Here is a 22,881-nt window from a genome sequence, read left to right as displayed (position 1 = left end):
GAAATGTAGTTTTAATTGAAAAATTTTACAACCGAAAGTGAAAAATGATGTTTTTTTGAAAAAATTTCGGTCAATTTCGATAAATATCAAAAAAAGTAAAAATGTCAGCAGCAATGAAATACCACCAAATGAAAGCTCTATTAATGAGAAGAAATGGAGGTAAAATTCATTTGGGTGGTAAGTTGTATGACCGAGCAATAAACCGTGCAGAATTGTAAAAAGTGGTCTGGTCATTAAGGGGGTTTAAGCTAGGGGAGCTGAGGCGGTTAAAGACACCTGTCCACCCCACAGTCAGTCAGACGCCAACTACTACCATGGGCAAGACCAAAGAGCTGTCAAAAGACACCAGAGACAAAATTGTGTTCCTCCACAAGGCTGGAAAGGGCTACGGATTAATTGCCAAGCAGCTTGGGGAAAATAGATCAACTGTTGGGGCAATTGTTATTAAATGAAAGAGGCTAAAGACGACTGTCAGTCTCCCTCGGATTGGGGCTCCATGCAAGATCTCACCAAGTGGGGTATCACTGATGATAAGAAAGGTGAGGAATCAGCCCAGAACTACGAGGGAGGAGCTGGTCAATGACATGAAGAGAGCTGGGACCACAGTTTCAAAGGTCACTGTCGTTAGAATACTACGCCGTCATGGTTTCAAATCATGCATTGCACGGAAGGTTATCCTACTTAAGTCATCACATGTCCAGGTCCGTCTTAAGTTTGCCAATGACCACCTGGATGATCCAGTGGAGGCATGGGAGAAAGTCATGTGGTCAGATGAGACCAAAGTAGAACTTTTTTGTCTAAACTTCACTTGTTGTGTTTGGAGAAAAAAAAAGGATGAGTTGCATCCCAAGAACACCATCCCTACTGTGAAGCATGGGTTGGTAACATCATGCTTTGGGGGTGATTTTCTACGAAAGGGACAGGGCAACTGCACTGTATTAAGGAGAGGATGAATGGGGCCATTTATTGTGAGATTTTGAGCAACAACCTCCTTACCTCAGTCAGAGCATTGAAGATGGGTCGTGGCTGGGTCTTCCAACATGACAACGACCCGAAGCACACAGCCAGGATAACCAAGGAGTGGCTCCGTAAGAAGCATATCAAGTTTCTAGAGTGGCTAGCCAGTATCCAGACCAAAATCCAATAGAACATATTTGGAGGGAGCTGAAACTCTGTGTTGATTAGCGACAGCCCCTAAGCCTGACAGATCTAGAGGAGATCTGTGTGGAGGAGTGGGCCAAAATCCCTGCTGCAGTGTGTGCAAACCTGGTCAAGAACTACAGGAAATGTTTGACCTCTGTAATTACAAACAAAGGCTTCTGTACCAAATACTAACATTGATTTTCTCAGATGTTCAAATACTTATGTTCAGCAGTGCAAGACTAATACAAATTCTTTAAAAATCATACAATGTGATTTCCTGAATTAGTTTTTTAAATTCTGTCTCTCGGAGTGGGAATGCACCTACAATGTGAATTAAAGACCCCTCCATGATTTCTAAGTGGGAGAACTTGCAAAATCGCAGGGTGTTCAAATACTTCTGTTCCTCACTGTATATATTCTGCTTAATTATACTGAAACCCACAAAAAAAGGATTTCTGTGAAAATGGGTAAACAAAAAGAACACAACACACACAATTCTTCTTTGGAATTCTAGTTTTTCCCGTCACTCTCCCTGGCAATATGTTTGATTGATTTCTGATTGTCACTGATTGATTTTTTTACTGTTCTGACTCCCTAAGATGTTTTTTTTCTAGGAGACACTGTAAGATCCAACCACCCTCATTTGCAGCCCAGCACAGAATAAAGTTCTGCTCGGGCACCTTCCTGCCTTCTGTGGCATTGATTGGCTCATCCAGGCTGTCTGTCAGTCTGGGAGCCAATCGGGGCAAGCCCTACCCCTCACTTCCTCTCAGGTCAGGTGTGCACTAAAATGGTGCAGTTTTAGTGGTCTCATCCAAAATTAACCCGAAAAGATTCAGTTCTGTCTGCCGACCGAAAAATATTGTGGTAATGTGTATAAGTATAGTGCTGGAAGGTGTGTATATCCCACTGAGATACCTCAGCTGGGTGATATAACTGAAAACCAGAAAACTGCAGTGGTTTCAGCAAAATGTAGTTTGCTGAGACGGGTTTGTCTACATTCTATTCTGGGCTGGATTTTATTTGGACTAGTGGGTAGGTTTGGTAGAGGGACCTGCCAGTCCACACCCTTCCAGTACAACTATTTCATTTAGCTGAGGAGATCACAGGTGGGGCCAGCTGGGCTGTAATCAATGAGGGATAAGCCAACCCTCAGTGTAGGAGTCTGGGGGAGAGAAAGTGACACTAGAGAGGGGGAAGCCTGTGAGGCTTGGTGTGGTCCCAGACAGGGCTGGGGGGGCCACGAGGCTGTGTGAAGTTGGACCTCTCCCCTTTGTGGGACTTATGCCTGGTGAGCTGACCTGCTGAATGTCGGAACCTGATACCCTGTGTGTGAACTGCGCTCTATAGGTGAGGTAGAGATGACCTATGTATTAAGTAGAGCCCAGATGGGCAGGTGTTTATTTTGGTTGATGTTTATGTTTGTTCTGGTGCTGAAGTGTCAAAATAAAGCACCATTTGAACTTGAACCCCGTTGTCTGAGGAGGAATCTGTCATTGCTGCCCTGCTTGAGAGAGCGATCCCTTACAATATATACTGTATATATATATATATATATAGCAGTGTATATTTTTGTAGTTTTACATTGTCCAACATAAAGGGAATATTGTCGGGCTTACTAACTGTCCAGCTCAACGATTGCCCCAATCACATTTTACAAAATCTTTTTTTCTGTCCATCATAGATATATAATTCCTATAAGATTATATCTCCATAGACTTATTGCGTGTATTAGGCTTTACACAGGGGAGGCTGAGGCAGCCCTTTCCTGAGTCTCCAGATATTGATCATTCTACTTATGAAGGTATAAAATGGACATATTTCAAGGCTTCTTTTGATTATTTGGCTATTCCTTACACTGCACAGGTATGTGTGACTTCTCTTCTTAAAAAGCAGATCCATGATGTCCTGTATTATTATTTTCAGACAATGCTACAGTATATGGACTCCCTACACATCACAGATAAAGCTGCAGTGAGCTTAATGTGTGTGATCACCAGAAGGATGCAATATCTGCCACAAAATAATGTTTTATTCTTTGGAGGACAGGTCTTAGACCCTGGGTGACTGCAGAACGGTGAGACTATACTAGGGGACAGTGGGCCACATTTACTAAGACCTGCTTTTTGCTCTGTTCTTAGTTTCCTTAAGATTTGTCTAAGGTATGACGAGGCGTGCGTCTCATCATAAATTAGGCGCATCTATGGCCTTCCTTGAACCTGGCAAAAAAATGACTCCAGTCCCTGGTTGATGTAATTACTCGCCAACTTTTACTCCTCTTTCCAGGCATAAATGTTAGTAAATTCAAGGCCGTGGTAGCGGAATCCATAACGCGATTCTTCGATAACCTGAACCCGAACTTTAGACGCCGAACTTAAAACACAAGTTCGCTCAACTCTACTCTGGGTGTCTTAGAGAATCCTTGTCTTCACCTTTACTGAGGTATGGTCCACTCTACTTGGATTCTCCCTAGATTGCTTTCCTCAGGACAATCTCTGAACATGGTTTCCATGTTCACTACTTCAGAGGGAACCTCAGCTGCTCATCTGGGTGTAAAGAGCCTGAAGCAGGATGACACACGTAGAAGAATGATCCATCTCTCAGGTCAATCTGCATTTCATCTACATGAGTCCACTATAACAGGCAGCAGACTCTGTATGTTCAGTGTGACTGGATAGGACAAGGACCTTACACTGGAAACATGAGCTGAATTGATGGAGGATAAATACACATTGAGCGGAGCGCCGGGTGATTCAACCAGAATAGGATCCAACAGTCAGAGGCAAGGTTAAGGTATAGTCAGAAGTCAGATGCCAGGTATGGTGGTGTCTGTATGTGGTCAGCACATGAAAAAAATATAAAAATAAAGTAACCTTGCAGATGTAAGCACAAAATATGCAGCAGCACTCTGCAAGCTCCAAGACAAATGCAAAGATTGACTATATGGGGTATTATTAGGGATGAGCGGGAGGTGCCATATTCGATTTCGCGATATTTCGCGAATATTCGAATGAATATTCGTGTTATATTCGTCGAAATCGAATATTCGTAATTTTCCCAATTATCGCGAATAATATGCGATTTAATTATTCGCATATTATGCGATTTTTCTTTTAATAGTATGAGGCAACTGTATTTTACGAAATTTCGTAATATTGCTCTAACTTCGTCTTTTAGAATATTACGAATATTCTAAAAGACGAAGTTAGAGCAATAGTACGAAATTTCGTAAAATACACATATATGGAATATAGCAGTGCTAAGCTGAAATCGCGATGCGATTAATATAACACGAAATAATCGCATTACGATTTCAACTTAGCAGTGCCAACTTAGTTAGCACTGCTATATTCCATGCTCATGGAGCGTCCCCATCACCATGGGAACGTCTCCATATACTAGAATGTACTGTCGGATTTGAGAATTACGTTGAAATCGTAATTCGATTATTTCAAGTTATAATAATCGAATTGCGATTTCAGCTTAGCACTGCTATATTCCATATATGTGTATTTTACGAAATTTCGTAATATTGCTCTAACTTCATCTTTTAGAATATTCGTCATATTCTAAAAGACGAAATTAGAGCAATATTACGAATATTCTAAAAGACGAAGTTAGAGCAATAGTACGAAATTTCGTAAAATACACATATATGGAATATAGCAGTGCTAAGCTGAAATCGCGATGCGATTAATATAACACGAAATAATCGCATTACGATTTCAACTTAGCAGTGCCAACTTAGTTAGCACTGCTATATTCCATGCTCATGGGGACCATCATGGGGACCATCACCATGGGAACGTCTCCATATACTAGAATGTACTGTCGGATTTGAGAATTACGTTGAAATCGCAATTCGATTAATTCTAGTTATAATAATCGAATTGCGATTTCAACTTAGTACTGCTATATTCCATATTCGCCGAATATGGACTATAGCAGTACTAAGTAGAAATCGCGATGCGATTATTTTGTGTTATATTAATCGCATCGCGATTTCAACGTACAGTAATTCTCAAATCCGACAGTACATTCTAGTATATGGAGACGTTCCTATGGTGATGGGGACGCTCCATGAGCACGGCAACGGGCACTGAATGGAGCATTAAAAAAAAAAACGAATATTCGATTTTGCGAATATATAGCACTATATTCTAAATATTCACGAAATCTCGAAATCGCAATATTCGAGAAAAATATTCGCAATTCGAATATTCGCGCTCAACACTAGGTATTATGTCTGCATCACTGCCATATTAAAAGGTTATGGACACCTTCAGAGGCAATTTTTTTATGATTGCATTTTACTCATTTTGGGCAAAAAAATAATTCTTTCAATTAGTCTTGTTAACGTTAACGTTTTGCTGTGTGAATTGTACTTTTTACTTTCTCTAATTTATTAAGGCTGCTTTTACACTTGCGTTGTTAATTCCGCTATGGAGATCCAGCAGGGGATCTCAATACCAGATTTAAACGGATCCGTTTTGATTTTACACATAAGGATGCATCCATTCCGTTAGGATGTGGTTGTGTGAAATGAAAACAGAAAAAACAGATCCGTCACTAAATACAACGAAAGACTCCAAAAAAATGGATCCATCACCATTGACTTACATTGTTTTCAATGCCGGATTCGTTTTTTTCCATTTTTATGACCAGACACAAAACCGCAGCTTGAAGCAGTTTTGTGTTCGGTCACAAAATAGAATGCTGCCGTAACGGAAGACATCCTGATGCATCCTGGAATGGATCTCTTTCCATTCAGAATGCATGTGGACCAAGAGGAAACATATTTTTTTTTTCTGGGAATTGAGATCCTCTGCCGGATCTCAATACCGGAAAACAATAACGCAAGTGTGAAAATAGCATAAGGCTGGTTTCAGACAAGCGAGTGTCACACTACAGACTCATAGCGCAACACCCGTCCTGAACTTCCAGCACTCCCAGGGTCGCATATAATTATATTAATTTAGGATACTATGTAACCTTCACAGTTCTGGAATGTATTGGATAACATTGACAGCATTATATCAGTGTTATTCAGTACATTCCAGACCTCTAAGGGTTACATAGCATCATAAATCAATATAATGCTATGCAACCTCGGCAGTGCTGGAAGTTCAGGACGGGTGCTGCGCTACGAGTCCGGAGCGTGACACTCACTCATCTGAAAGGGGCCTAAGAGGTCATAAACACTTATTTAAGCCACATTCTTATCAGTAAGATAAAAATTTAGCTTTAATGAGTGTTTATAATGTCAGAGAGCAGAAAGGATCCATCAAGTGAGCTGGCTGATGGGGCAGAGAGAAAATTCAGATCCTGCTAGTAGAGCATCTCAGCCCTGTACAGAGAAAAGTGCTCCATACTTTTAATAAATACCAATTTAAAAAAAATTGTTTTAGCTCAAAATGAGTACAATGCAATACTTAAAAACTGCTTTTAATAGCCTTTAATATATATATATATATATATATATATATATATATATACAGTACAGACCAAAAGTTTGGACACACCTTCTCATTCAAAGAGTTTTCTTTGATTTCATGACTATGAAAATTGTAGATTCACACTGAAGGCATCAAAACTATCAATTAACACATGTGGAATTATATACATAACAAAAAAGTGTGAAACAACTGAAAATATGTCATATTCTAGGTTCTTCAAAGTAGCCACCTTTTGCTTTGATTACTGCTTTGCACACTCTTGGCATTCTCTTGATGAGCTTCAAGTGGTAGTCACCTGAAATGGTCTTCCAACAGTCTTGAAGGAGTTCCCAGAGATGCTTAGCACTTGTTGGCCCTTTTGCCTTCACTCTGCGGTCCAGCTCACCCCAAACCATCTCGATTGGGTTCAGGTCCGGTGACTGTGGAGGCCAGGTCATCTGGCGCAGCACCCCATCACTCTCCTTCATGGTCAAATAGCCCTTACACAGCCTGGAGGTGTGTTTGGGGTCATTGTCCTGTTGAAAAATAAATGATGGTCCAACTAAACGCAAACCAGATGGAATAGCATGCCGCTGCAAGATGCTGTGGTAGCCATGCTGGTTCAGTATGCCTTCAATTTTGAATAAATCCCCAACAGTGTCACCAGCAAAGCACCCCCACACCACCACACCTCCTCCTCCATGCTTCACGGTGGGAACCAGGCATGTAGAGTCCATCCGTTCACCTTTTCTGCGTCGCTCAAAGACACGATGGTTGGAACCAAAGATCTCAAATTTGGACTCATCAGACCAAAGCTCAGATTTCCACTGGTCTAATGTCCATTCCTTGTGTTCTTTAGCCCAAACAAGTCTCTTCTGCTTTTTGCCTGTCCTTAGCAGTGGTTTCATAGCAGATATTCTACCATGAAGGCCTGATTCACACAGTCTCCTCTTAACAGTTGTTCTAGAGATGTGTCTGCTGCTAGAACTCTGTGTGGCATTGACCTGGTCTCTAATGTGAGCTGCTGTTAACCTGCGATTTCTGAGGCTGGTGACTCGGAGGAACTTATCCTCCGCAGCAGAGGTGACTCTTGGTCTTCCTTTCCTGGGGCGGTCCGCATGTGAGCCAGTTTCTTTGTAGCGCTTGATGGTTTTTGTGACTGCACTTGGGGACACTTTCAAAGTTTTCCCAATTTTTCGGACTGACTGACCTTCATTTCTTAAAGTAATGATGGCCACTCGTTTTTCTTTACTTAGCTGCTTTTTTCTTGCCATAATACAAATTCTAACAGTCTATTCAGTAGGACTATCAGCTGTGTATCCACCTGACTTCTCCACAACGCAACTGATGGTGCCAACAACCCTATTTATAAGGCAAGAAATCCCACTTATTAAACCTGACAGGGCACACCTGTGAAGTGAAAACCATTTCAGGTGACTACCTCTTGAAGCTCATCAAGAGAATGCCAAGAGTGTGCAAAGCAGTAATCAAAGCAAAGGGTGGCTACTTTGAAGAACCTAGAATATGACATATTTTCAGTTGTTTCACACTTTTTTGTTATGTATATAATTCCACATGTGTTAATTCATAGTTTTGATGCCTTCAGTGTGAATCTACAATTTTCATAGTCAAGAAAATAAAGAAAACTCTTTGAATGAGAAGGTGTGTCCAAACTTTTGGTCTGTACTGTATATACACTACGTGCAGAATTATTAGGCAAATGAGTATTTTGTCCACATCATCCTCTTTATGCATGTTGTCTTACTCCAAGCTGTATAGGCTTGAAAGCCTACTACCAATTAAGCATATTAGGTGATGTGCATCTCTGTAATGAGAAGGGGTGTGGTCTAATGACATCAACACCCTATATCAGGTGTGCATAATTATTAGGCAACTTCCTTTCCTTTGGCAAAATGGGTCAAAAGAAGGACTTGACAGGCTCAGAAAAGTCAAAAATAGTGAGATATCTTGCAGAGGGATGCAGCACTCTTAAAATTGCAAAGCTTCTGAAGCGTGATCATCGAACAATCAAGCGTTTCATTCAAAATAGTCAACAGGGTCGCAAGAAGCGTGTGGAAAAACCAAGGCGCAAAATAACTGCCCATGAACTGAGAAAAGTCAAGCGTGCAGCTGCCAAGATGCCACTTGCCACCAGTTTGGCCATATTTCAGAGCTGCAACATCACTGGAGTGCCCAAAAGCACAAGGTGTGCAATACTCAGAGACATGGCCAAGGTAAGAAAGGCTGAAAGACGACCACCACTGAACAAGACACACAAGCTGAAACGTCAAGACTGGGCCAAGAAATATCTCAAGACTGATTTTTCTAAGGTTTTATGGACTGATGAAATGAGAGTGAGTCTTGATGGGCCAGATGGCTGGATTGGTAAAGGGCAGAGAGCTCCAGTCCGACTCAGACACCAGCAAGGTGGAGGTGGAGTACTGGTTTGGGCTGGTATCATCAAAGATGAGCTTGTGGGGCCTTTTTGGGTTGAGGATGGAGTCAAGCTCAACTCCCAGTCCTACTGCCAGTTTCTGGAAGACACCTTCTTCAAGCAGTGGTACAGGAAGAAGTCTGCAAGGTAAGAAAAACATGATTTTCATGCAGGACAATGCTCCATCACACGCGTCCAAGTACTCCACAACGTGGCTGGCAAGAAAGGGTATAAAAGAAGAAAATCTAATGACATGGCCTCCTTGTTCACCTGATCTGAACCCCATTGAGAACCTGTGGTCCATCATCAAATGTGAGATTTACAAGGAGGGAAAACAGTACACCTCTCTGAACAGTGTCTGGGAGGCTGTGGTTGCTGCTGCACGCAATGTTGATGGTGAACAGATCAAAACACTGACAGAATCCATGGATGGCAGGCTTTTGAGTGTCCTTGCAAAGAAAGGTGGCTATATTGGTCACTGATTTGTTTTTGTTTTGTTTTTGAATGTCAGAAATGTATATTTGTGAATGTTGAGATGTTATATTAGTTTCACTGGTAAAAATAAATAATTGAAATGGGTATATATTTGTTTTTTTGTTAAGTTGCCTAATAATTATGTACAGTAATAGTCACCTGCACACACAGATATCCCCCTAAAATAGCTAAAACTAAAAACAAACTAAAAACTACTTCCAAAAATATTCAGCTTTGATATTAATGAGTTTTTTTGGTTCATTGAGAACATGGTTGTTGTTCAATAATAAAATTAATCCTCAAAAATACAACTTGCCTAATAATTCTGCACTCCCTGTAGTTCATAGCACACATTGTGATCAAATTGTGTGAACCCATCTGTATGAGGTGATCTCCTGCATATAAGACCCTATACTTAGGGTACGGCCACATGATCAGGTTTCCTGATGCAGTTTTGGAAGCCAAATTCAGGAATGGATCATAAAAGGAGAGAAAGTATTAAGGACAGATGTGACTTTTCTTTTTGGAATTCACTACTAACTGTGCAGCCAGACCTTAAACAGACTCACCTCTGCTGGGTCCACTAGAAATGACCTCAGGGCAGATAGGATACAGAGATATTCTGCTGTAAGTAAGGCCTCATGCACACAACCGTTTTTTTTTACGGTCCGCAAAAACGGGGTCCGTAGGTCCGTGATCCGTGACCGTTTTTTTGTCCGTGGGTCTTCCTTGATTTTTGGAGGATCCACGTCAGGCCGTGCGGAGCCAAACGGATCCGTCCTGAATTACAATGCAAGTCAATGGGGACGGATCCGTTTGACGTTGACACAATATGGTGCAATTGCAAACGGATCCGTCCCCCATTGACTTTCAATGTAAAGTCAGGAGTCCCTTTTATACCATCGGATCGGAGTTTTCTCCAATCCGATGGTATATTTTAACTTGAAGCGTCCCCATCACCATGGGAACGCCTCTAAGTTAGAATATACTGTCGGATATGAGGTAGATCGTGAAACTCAGATCCGACAGTATATTCTAACACAGAGGCGTTCCCATGGTGATGGGGACGCTTCAGGTTAGAATATACAAAAAAAACTGTGTACATGACTGCCCCCTGCTGCCTGGGCAGACCCCCCCCCCCTGTTTTTAACTCATTGGTGGCCAGTGCGGCCGGCCCCCCCTCCCTCCCCTGTAGTTAACTCGTTGGTAGCCAGTGGGCCCCCCCTCCCTCCCCTGTAGTTAACTCATTGGTAGTAGCCCCCCCCTCCCTCCCCTGTAGTTAACTCGTTGGTAGCCAGTGGGCCCCCCCTCCCTCCCCTGTAGTTAACTCGTTGGTGGCCAAACCCCCCCTCCCCTGTAGTTAACTCGTTGGTAGCCAGTGGGCCCCCCTCCCTCCCCTGTAGTTAACTCGTTGGTGGCCAGTGGGCCCTCTCCCCTCCCTCCCCCTCCTAATTAAAATCTCCCCCCTATCATTGGTGGCAGTGGAGAGTACCGATCGGAGTCCCAGTTTAATCGCTGGGGCTCCGATCGGTAACCATGGCAACCGGGACGCTACTGCAGTCCCGGTTGCCATGGTTACTTAGCAATTTGTAGAAGCGGCATACTTACCTGCGAGCTGCGATGTCTGTGTCCGGCCGGGAGCTCCTCCTACTGGTAAGTGACAGGTCATTAGGCAATGCGCCGCACAGATCTGTCACTTACCAGTAGGAGGAGCTCCCGGCCGGTCACAGACATCGCAGCAGCCAGCAGGTAAGTATGCTGCTTCTACAAATTGCTAAGTAACCATGGCAACCGGGACAGCAGTTGCCATGGTTACCGATCTGAGCCCCAGCGATTTAACTGGGACTCCGATCGGTACTCTCCACTGCCACCAATGATAGGGGGGAGATTTTAATTAGGAGGGGGAGGGAGGGGAGAGGGCCCACTGGCCACCAACGAGTTAACTACAGGGGAGGGAGGGGAGAGGGCCCACTGGCCACCAACGAGTTAACTACACGGGAGGGGGGGCTGGCTACCAACGAGTTAACTACAGGGGAGGGAGGGGGGGCCACTGGCTACCAATGTGTTAACTACAGGGGGGGAGGGGGGCCTACTACCAACGAGTTAACTACAGGGGAGGGAGGGGGGGCCACTGGCTACCAATGTGTTAACTACAGGGGGGGAGGGGGGCCTACTACCAACGAGTTAACTACAGGGGAGGGAAGGGGGGCCACTGGCTACCAATGTGTTAACTACAGGGGGGGATGGGGGGCCTACTACCAACGAGTTAACTACAGGGGAGGGAGGGGGGCCACTGGCTACCAATGTGTTAACTACAGGGGGGGAGGGGGGCCTACTACCAACGAGTTAACTACAGGGGAGGGAGGGGGGGCCACTGGCTACCAATGTGTTAACTACAGGGGGGGAGGGGGGCCTACTACCAACGAGTTAACTACAGGGGAGGGAAGGGGGGCCACTGGCTACCAATGTGTTAACTACTGGTGGGGAGGGGGGCCTACTACCAACGAGTTAACTACAGGGGAGGGAGGGGGGACCACTGGCTACCAATGTGTTAACTACAGGGGGGGAGGGGGGCCTACTACCAACGAGTTAACTACAGGGGAGGGAAGGGGGGCCACTGGCTACCAATGTGTTAACTACAGGGGGGGATGGGGGGCCTACTACCAACGAGTTAACTACAGGGGAGGGAGGGGGGGCCTGCCCCCTGCTGCCTGGCAGCACCTGCCAGGCAGCAGGGGGCAGTCATGTACATAGTTTTTTTTTTTATATATTCTAACCTGAAGCGTCCCCATCACTATGGGAACGCCTCTGTGTTAGAATATACTGTCGGATCTGAGCTTTCACGAAGTGAAAACTCAGCTCTGAAAAAGCTTTTATGCAGACGGATCTTCGGATCTGTCTGTATAAAATTAACCTACGGCCACGGATCACGGACACGGATGCCAATCTTGTGTGCATCAGTGTTCTTTCACGGACCCATTGACTTGAATGGGTCCGTGAACCGTTGTCCGTCAAAAAAATAGGACAGGTCTTATTTTTTGGATGGACAGGATACACGGATCACGGTCTCGGCTGCAAAACGATGCATTTTCCGTTTTTTTCACGGACCCATTGAAAGTCAATGGGTCCGCGAAAAAAAACGGAAAACGGCACAACGGCCACGGATGCACACAACGGTCGTGTGCATGAGGCCTAACAGCCTTGTACAGATTGGAGGAGAGCACAACCAAGACTAAGACAAAATGTGCTATGAACCTTCTATTTGTATGTACATTCAATATAGCAGTAATGCTGCACACAATAGTCCATCATTTCAGTGTCTGTGTGGGTCTTAGCACCTGCAGAACGCTGCTGCATCTTTTCAGCTTGTTTGCTTCTTGTATCGCATGGACCTGCATATTTATCTCACATTGTTTGGAGGGGCTAGTGTATGCATTGAACTGTATGTGTATGGTGGGTCATTGCCTCCATCTTAGTCATGCACTCCTCCTTTGTCTGAAGCAGAGATAAGTAACTTGATTCTACCGAATTAGAATTAGTCCCACATTTTCCAAAAAGTTTGGATTCTGATGAGCTAAGAGAGTTTCACATCTGCAAATGTCTCTTCCAGGACAAAAGCTCTTTATCCCAGAGGAATATAGACTGGCTAATGATACTCCTCATGTATACTCAGTGCCCCCAATGAGAAGAAATAGTACCTCAATAAAGCAAGCAGCCAAGCAATTTTTCTTTGCTCAGCTCTGTTAAAGGGTGGTTACCCAGAAAGAGCTGGCTTCCTGGGAAGGAGACCAGCTTGCACGTCTCTTTTCCTCTCTCTTTCTCTCTCTCTCTCTCTCTCTCTCTCTCAATCTTGCCCAGAGTCTTTCGAGAAAAAAAAAATATCAGTCTTAGGAGACCAGAGAGTGTTACATACCAACTTTCAGGGCAACTGGTACTGTACATACTTGATTAGAGTAGAATCGATTTGTAACCGAATTAAACTTAAAAAAAAAAACAGGGAAACTGACCCAAAACACATTTTAAGAAATTTGCTCATCTCAACTCTGAGGCTGTTTTTACTTTGGACAGAATATAGTTGGATCTCACCTGCCATGAGATCATTTTGAAGACCTACAACCAGGAGAGGTGAGTAGTGATGGACAAACATCGGCCGGGACAATCAAATATTCGCGAACCGCGCGTTCGCGGCGGACCCCATTGACTTTAATGGCAGGCGAACCTGAAAAACCTTCAGGTCGTATTTGCAGCCACCAAATACTTACTAGAAGTGCACAAATAGTCCCACAACATGGACAGTGACATACCAGAGGAGGAACAATGGCAAAAATTTCCACAAAATATATGTATTTTAATCAGGGGTCGTTTTTATGTGTCTTGAAGGGAAACTCTCATAATGTGCCCTGCAGGAGCATAGAAATTTTTTATTTTAGGCCACGGGAGTACAGGCCCCAAAAATTAGGCATTCACCAGACATCAAGTGATTATGTGGCTGCAGGTACATTAGGCAGTCACTGGATAACAATTTTACTCTAGGACAGTGGAGTACAGGCCCCAAAAAATAGGCATTTATCTGACAGAAAAGAACATGTGATTATGTGGCTGGAGGTATATTAGACAGTCACTGGATAACTATTTTGCTGTAGGCCAGTACAGGCCCCCAAAAGTAGGCATTAACCGGACAGAAAATGCCTTTTATGCCGCTGTGTATACATAAGACAAGGACCATACTTTGTTCTGGGTGGTGGCGGATATGTGTGGGCTGGCATGAGGAAATTTAATTACACGTGGTCGTCACAGGTGTTGAATTCCTCCGAGATCCATGCCTCATTCATTTTAAAAAAAGCGTGTCGTGAGCTAGGCGAGTGTGCTTATCGGTCACGATCCCCCCTGCACACCCAGTAGTCAAGGGGTTCCTCGCTTCTCAGAGCGTCCACATCGGCCATTAACCCGATGTTCATCTCCCAGGAGAATGTCGTCCTCTGTCTCCTCCCCTCAGCCAACACCAGGGATCCTTGAAAAGTTTAAAGTCCCCCTCAAAGCCTGCTCTTCTTGCTCCTCCTCTTCCAACCAGCCACCATCCTCCTTTGACTCCTCTTCAAACTCCTGCTGACTTGTCTCAGATGGAGTAGCCCCCCCTGGGAATTCATTCAGCATTGCGACTTCCTCATCTTCCAGCTTCTGCTCCTCGAAGGCTTAATCAATGACACGATGCAATGCACGCGCCAGAAAGAAGTTGTAAAGTAAGATGTCACTGATGGTGCCTTGGCTGCGACTGACCAGTTTGGTGCTCTCATGCGTCGCACATGAGCAGCGACTGGCGCGGTGAAAAGAAACCAAGCTCCACAGAACCTGTCCTGTTGCAGAGTTCATACAGGTAGTAATTAACGGCACCTTGCTGCTGGAGCAGCCTATCAAGCATATACAAGCTGGAGTTCCATTGCGTCGGACTGTCACAAATCAGACATCTGACGGGCAGGTGTCGCCACTGAACGTCAGCAAGGCCAGCTATGGGCGTGTAAGATCCGCTAAAATGGCCCGAGATTTTTGTGGCCTGCCGCAAGATGTCATGGACCCCGGGGTATTTGGCATCGAATCGCTGCACGACTAAGTTCAGGACGTGTGCCATGCACGGCACATGTTTGATTTTGCCCTGTTTCAGCGCGCTCAGCAGATTGGCACCATTGTCGCACACCACTTTACCAACTGTCAAATTAAGTGGGTTTAGCCACTGATCGGCCTATGACCTCAGAGCTGAAAAGGAGTGCAGGACCGGTGTGGCTCTTGGCTTCCAGGCACAACAGCCATAGCACAGCATGGCAACGTCTCACCTGGCACGGCGAATAGGTTCTGGGGAGCTTGGGGGGGGGGCGCAGCAGAAGAGGCAGTAGCAGTGGAAATATAGGAGTCAGCCGAGGAGGAGACGGAGGATGGAGTAGGAGGAGGAGAAGAAGTGGCAGGCCTGCATACAATCCATGGAGGTAACACCAAATCCACACGGGTGCCACGGGTTACATGCTTGATGGCCGTCAGAAGGTTCACCCAGTGAGCAGTAAAAGTTATGTAACTTCCCTGCCCGTGTTTGCTAGACCACTTGTCTGTGGTCAGATGTATCTTGGCACCGACACTGTGTGCGAGAGATACATTCACTTGCCACTGAACGTGGCCATATAACTCTGGGATACCCTTCTGGGAGAAATATTTCCTTCCGGGGACTTTCCATTGTGGTGTGGCCACAATTTTTTCTAAAGGCCTCTGACTCCACCAGTTTATATTGCAGTAGTTGGCAGGCTAACAGTTCAGACAAGTCAGCGGTCAGCCATTGGGCAAGAGGGTTATCCGGCGTCAACAACTTTTTACGCTCGAACATTTGGACCACAGAAGCCTGCCTTCTGCCAGATCAACGCGACGACAGCACGATGAAAGGTGGAGTGGAGGACAAATGGGAGGAGAGAGGAGAAGGAGAAGAGGCAGGACGTGGAGCGCAGGGAGTATGGCTTTGTGTGTTCTGACGGCGTTGCTCCCACTGGGCTCGGTGATGCGAGGCCAGTTGCTTTCTTATGGCGGTCGTCCCTAGGTGAGTGTTGGGCTTACCGCGACTTATGCGTTGACAGCACAGGCTGCAGATGGCAACATTATTGTCAGCAGCTGACACGTTAAAAAAAGTCCACACTGCAGAGTCATGTGCAGGCATCCTGGGAGCGGAAGATGCATGGTGGATGGCTCGCTCCAGATTCATTTGCAGTCTGCTTTTTGCCTCCTGTGCACTGCAAGTTCTGCCTGCTTCTCTTCCTTCTCCTCCCTATATGCTGCTCCGTCTCTTCCTCTGAACTCCTGTCACGGCTGAGGATGGGGAAAATCCTCAGCCGTGCGATGCCAGATGATGTTAACCCCTGCTCGGCCAGGACGACAGAATTAGGGAGCAGGTCACCTCCTAATGGCATCCCTAATCTGACCCTAACTCCTAGCTGCATGGGCCGACCTTTAAGGTAGGAGGACCCATACTCAGGAACCTCGGATCCCTAACTCACTAGGAGTCCGGGTAAGACGGCCTGTTCCTTCCGGACACGGAGGAACAGGGGCCCCACCGGCCAAGCCGCAGGGAAAAGGGGAAACACAAACAGATCTATGGACATGGCAGGTGAACTGAACCAGTTCCACCTACCTGCCACAGCCTTGCTGACTGGATCCCTGTGCTGGCAAGCTGAAGATCACAACGCATCCACACACAGTGACCCAGATCCATAGCTGCACAGAAAAACAAGGAAAACATCAAATAGACATCACACATAAACTTGACATAAACTTATGACCACAAGGGAGGCCCCCACTGACAGGTGAAATAACAAGAGGCTGCTCCAGCTAAGCATGGCTGAAGTAACCCACAGACTGGAGCTAACAGTGAGGCTTTATAGGCCCAAGTAGCCACACCCAACAAACACACCCAGTGTTCACAGACACAGAAGGGAATTAACCCTTCAAACACAAGGTAAGGGAAGACGGCCACTTAAAGGGGAATACACACATGAAACACACACTACACCTGTTGCCGCGGGCAACGGCATGTGTGACAATCATGTCCTGGGGATCAGCCATAGGGCTGGGACACTGCCACCACACGCACTAAAGACCACGCGTTGCCACGGACAACCAAATGCAGGAAAGTGTCACACAACAAACCATAGGCCGTGACAACTCCCCTACTCTTCCTCTCTTGTGGGCACCCACGTGACGTCCATCGACACGTCATCATCGTCACTTTCAACACCACTGACATTAGAGATCTCGGAGTAGGCAGCCACCGCTTGGTGGCGGCCGTTGCTACCTCTTCTTCCTCATCCGATGCCAAAAATGGCTGCGCATCGGTGAGGTCTGAGAATGAATGGGAAAATAATTCCTCTAAGTGGAGTGGAATGGCTATGGTGGTGGTGGTGTCTTTGGGGGTGCACACAGCAGAGAGTCAAGAGGGTGTAGATACAGAGGATGAGGTGGGTGCAGACGCGGAAGGCTGAGTGAGCCACTCAACCAATTCTGGTGCGTCCTTTGACGTAATTGAACGTGCCTTCTCCAACTTCACACTTAGGCTCCGGCCTGATGCACCTGCCCGACCCCTACCACCCCTGCGGAATAGTCTTCCTCTTCCTCTGGCTGTCATTTTCAAAATGACACTATGCCAAAGTAGAAGAGCAGTATTTGTGGAAGCAGGTATATCGAAGGCCTCAATCAGTATTTGGTGGAAGCTGGTAAATCAAACCCCTTAATCAGTATTTTGTGGAAGCAGGTGTATTAAAGGCCTCAATCATTATTTGGTGGAAGCAGGTATATCAATCCCTTTAATCAGTATTTTGTAGAAGCAGGTGTATCGCAGGCATCAATCAATATTTGGTAAAAGCAGGTGTATTGCACCCCTCAATCAGTATTTTGTGGAAGCAGGTGTATCGCAGGCCTCAATCAGTATTTGGTGGAAGCAGGTATATCAAACCCCTTAATCAGTATTTTGAGGAAGCAGGTATATTGTATGTCTCAATTAATATTTGGTGGAAGCAGGTATATCAACCCCCTTAATCAGTATTTTGTGGAAGCAGGTGTATCGTAGGCCTAAATGAATATTTGGTGTTAGCAGGTATATCAATCCCCTTAATCAGCATTTTGTGGAAGCAGGTATATAGAGACGATTAATCAATATTTGGTGGAAGCAGGTTTATCACAACCCTCAATCAGTATTTGGTGGAAGCAGGTATATCGCACTTCTCAAACAGTATTTTGAGGAGGCAGGTATATTGCACCCCTCAAACATTATTTTGTGGAAGCAGGTATATAGAACCCCATATCAATATTTGGTGGAAGCAGGAATATCGCAACTCGAAATCTGTATTTTGTGGAAGCAGGTATATCAAACCCCTTAATCCGTATTTTATGGAAGCAGGTATATAGAACCCCTTAATCAATATTTGGTGGAAGCAGGTATATCGCACTCCTCAATCAGTATTTTGTGGAAGCAGGTATATCAAACCCCTTAATCAGTATTTTGTGGAAGCAGGTGTATCGCAGGGCTGCAACCAATATTTGATGGAAGCAGGTATATCAATCCCCTTAATCAATATTTTGTGAAAGCAGGTATATCGCAACCCTCAATCTGTATTTTGTGAAAGCAGATATATCAAACTCTTTAATCAGTATTTGGTTGGAAGCAGGTATATCACACCACTCAATCAGTATTTTGTATAAGCAGGTATATCAAACCCCTTACTCAGTATTTTGTGGAAGCAGGTATATCGCAGGCCGCAACCAATATTTGATGGAAGCAGGTATATCAAATCCCTTAATCATTATTTTGTTGAAGCAGGTGTATCGCAGGCCTCAATCAATATTTGGTTGAAGCAGGTATATCAATCCCCTTAATCAGTATTTTGTTTGAAGCAGGTATCTCGCAGGCCTCAGTTAGTATTTGGTGGAAGCAGGTATATCAAACCCCCTTAATCAGTATTTTGTAAAAGCAGGTGTATTGCAGGCCTCAATAAATATTTGGTGGAAGCAGGTATATCAAACCCCTTAATCAGTATTTTTTGGAAGCAGGTGTATCGCAAGCCTCAATCAATATTTGGTGGAAGCAGGTATATCAATCCCCTTAATGAGAATTTTGTGGAAGCAGGCATATCAATCCCCTTAATCAGTATTTTGTGGAAGCAGGTGTATCACAGGACTCAATCAATATTTGGAGGAAGCAGGTATATCAAACCCCTTAATCAATATTTTGTGGAAGCAGGTATATAGAACCCGTTAATCAATATGTGGTGGAAGCAGGTATATCGCACCCCTCAATCAGTATTTTGTAGAGGTAGGTATATCAAATGCCTTAATCAATATTTTGTGGATGCAAATATATCGCACCGCTCAATCAGTATTTTGTGGAAGCAGGTATAACAAACCCCTTAATCAATATTTTGCGGAAGTAGGTATATAGCAGGTCTTAATCAATATTTGGTGGAAGCAGGTATATCAATCCCATTAATCAGAATTTTGTGGATACAGTTGTATCGTAGGCCTCAATCAATATTTGGTGGAAGCAGTTATATCAATATCCTTAATCAGTATTTTGTGGAAGTAGGTAGATCGCAACCCTCAATCTGTATTTTGTGAAAGCAGATATATCAAACTCTTTCATCAGTATTTGGTTGGAAACAGGTAAATCACACCACTCAATCAGTATTTTGTATAAGCAGGTATATCAAACCCCTTAAACAGTATTTTGTGGAAGCAGGTATATAGAACCCCTTAATAAATATTTGGTATAAGCAGGTATATTGCACCCCTCAATCAGTATTTTGTAGAAGCAGGTATATAGAACCCGTTCATTAATATTTGGTGGAAGCAGGTATATCGCACCCCTCAATCAGTATTTTGTGGAACCAGGTATATCAAACCCCTTAATCAGTATTTTGTGGAAGCAGGTATATCGCAGGCCGCAACCAAAATTTGATGGAAGCATCTATATCAATCCCTTTAATCAGTATTTTGTGAAAGCAGGTGTATTGCAGGCCTCAATTAATATTTGATAAAAGCAGGTATATCAATCAACCTTAATCATTATTTTGTGGAAGCAGGTATCTCAAACTCCTTATTCAGTATTTGGTGAAAGCAGAAATATCAAACCCCTTAATCAGTATTTTTTGGAAGCAGGTGTATCGCAGGCCTCAATCAATATCATTACTTTGTGGAAGCAGGTATCTCAAACTCCTTATTCAGGATTTGGTGGAATCAGGCATATCAATCCCCTTAATCAGTATTTTGTGGTAGCAGGTGTATCGCAGGCCTCAATCAGTATTTGGTCGAAGTAGGTATATCAAACCCCTTAATTAGTATTTTGTGGAAGCAGGTATATAGAACCCCTTAATCAATATTTGATGGAAGCAGGAATATCACAACTCTCAATCAGTATTTTGTGGATGCAGGTATATCAAATCCCTTAATCAATATTTTGTGGAAGCAGGTATATCAATCCCCTTAATCTGTATTTTGTGGATGCAGTTGTATCGTAGGCCTCAATTAAAATTTGGTAAAAGCTGTTATATCAATCTCCTTAATCAGTATTTTGTGGTACCAGATATATAGAATCCCTTAATCAATATTGTGTGGAAGCAGTTATTTCGCAGCCCTTAGGCTGTATCTTGTGGAAACAGGTATATCAAACCCCCTAATCAGTATTTGGTGGAAGCAGGTATAATGCAGGCCTCAATCAGTATTTTGTGGAAGCAGGTATATCAAACCCCTTAATCAATATTTGGTGGAAGCAGGTATATCGCACCCCTCAATCTGTATTTTGTGGAAACAGGTATATCAAACCCCTTAATCAGTATTTTGTGGAAGCAGGTGTATCGCAGGCCGCAATTAATATTTGATGAAAGCAGGTATATCAATCCCCTTAATCAGTATTTTGTGGAATGATCTGTATCGCAAGCCTCAGATAATATTTGGTAGAAGCAGGTATTTCAATCCCCTTAATCTGTATTTTGTGAAAGCAGGTATCTCGCAGGCCTCAATCAATATTTAGTGGAAGCAGGTTTATCAAACCCCCTAATCAGTATTTTGTGGAAGCATGTGTATCGCAGGCATCGATCAATATTTGTTGGAATCAGGTATATTAAACCCCTTAATCTGTATTTTTTGGAAGCAGGTGTATCGCACCCCTTTAATCAATATTTGGTGTAAGCAGGTATATCAATCCCCTTAATCAGTATTTTGTTGAAGCAGGTGTATCGCAGGCCTCAATCAGTATTTGGTGGTAGCAGGTATATCAAACCCCTTAATCAGTATTTTGTGGAAGCAGGTATAAAGAACCCCTTAACCACTTCAGCCCCGCTAGGTGAAACCCCCTTCATGACCAGAGCACTTTTTACACTTCGGCACTACACTCCTTTCACCGTTTATCGCTCGGTCATGCAACTTACCACCCAAATGAATTTTACCTCCTTTTCTTCTCACTAATGGAGCTTTCATTTGGTGGTATTTTATTGCTGCTGACATTTTTACTTTTTTTGTTATTAATCAAAATGTAACGATTTTTTTGCAAAAAAATGACATTTTTCACTTTCAGCTGTAAAATTTTGCAAAAAAAACGACATCCATATATAAATTTTTCGCCAAATTTATTGTTCTACATGTCTTTGATAAAAAAAAAATGTTTGGGCAAAAAAAAAAAATGGTTTGGGTAAAAGTTATAGCATTTACAAACTATGGTACAAAAATGTGAATTTCCGCTTTTTTAAGCAGCTCTGACTTTCTGAGCACCTGTCACGATTCCTGAGGTTCTACAATGCCCAAACAGTAGAAAACCCCCACAAATGACCCCATTTCGGAAAGTAGACACCCTAAGGTATTCGCTGATGGGCATAGTGAGTTCATAGAACTTTTTATTTTTTGTCACAAGTTAGCGGAAAATGATGATGATTTTTTTTTATTTTTTTTTTCTTACAAAGTCTCATATTCCACTAACTTGCGACAAAAAATAAAAAATTCTACGAACTCGCCATGCCACTCACGGAATACCTTGGGGTGTCTTCTTTCCAAAATGGGGTCACTTGTGGCGTAGTTATACTGCCCTGGCAATTTAGGGGCCCAAATGTGTGAGAAGAACTGCAATCAAAATGTGTAAAAAATGACCGGTGAAATCCAAAAGGTGCACTTTGGAATATGTGCCCCTTTGCCCACCTTGGCAGCAAAAAAGTGTCACAAATCTGGTATCGCCGTACTCAGGAGAAGTTGGGGAATGTGTTTTGGGGTGTCATTTTACATATACCCATGCTGGGTGAGAAAAATATCTTGGTCAAATGGCAACTTTGCATAAAAAAATTGGAAAAGTTGTCTTTTGCCAAGATATTTCTCTCATCCAGCATGGGTATATGTAAAATGACACCCCAAAACACATTCCCCAACTTCTCCTGAGTACGGCGATACCAGATGTGTGACACTTTTTTGCTGCCAAGGTGGGCAAAGGGGCACATATTCCAAAGTGCACCTTTTGGATTTCACCGGTCATTTTTTACACATTTTGATTGCAAAGTTCTTCTCACACATTTGGGCCCCTAAATTGCCAGGGCAGTATAACTACGCCACAAGTGACCCCATTTTGGAAAGAAGACACCCCAAGGTATTCTGTGAGGGGCATGGCGAGTTCCTAGAATTTTTTTTTTTTTTGTCGCAAGTTAGTGGAATATGAGACTTTGTAAGGAAAAAAGAAAAAAAAAGAAAAATCATCATTTTCCGCTAACTTGTGACAAAAAAAATAAAAAATTCTAGGAACTCGCCGTGCCCCTCACGGAATACCTTGGGGTGTCTTCTTTCCAAAATGGGGTCACTTGTGGGGTAGTTATACTGCCCTGGCAATTTAGGGGCCCAAAT

Source organism: Bufo gargarizans, unplaced genomic scaffold (genome assembly GCF_014858855.1).
Source record: "Bufo gargarizans isolate SCDJY-AF-19 unplaced genomic scaffold, ASM1485885v1 original_scaffold_1069_pilon, whole genome shotgun sequence".
NCBI classification, from domain to species: Eukaryota; Metazoa; Chordata; class Amphibia; order Anura; family Bufonidae; genus Bufo; species Bufo gargarizans.
The sequence above is the reverse complement of the archived record's forward strand: the minus strand, read 5'-3'. Positions refer to the sequence as shown.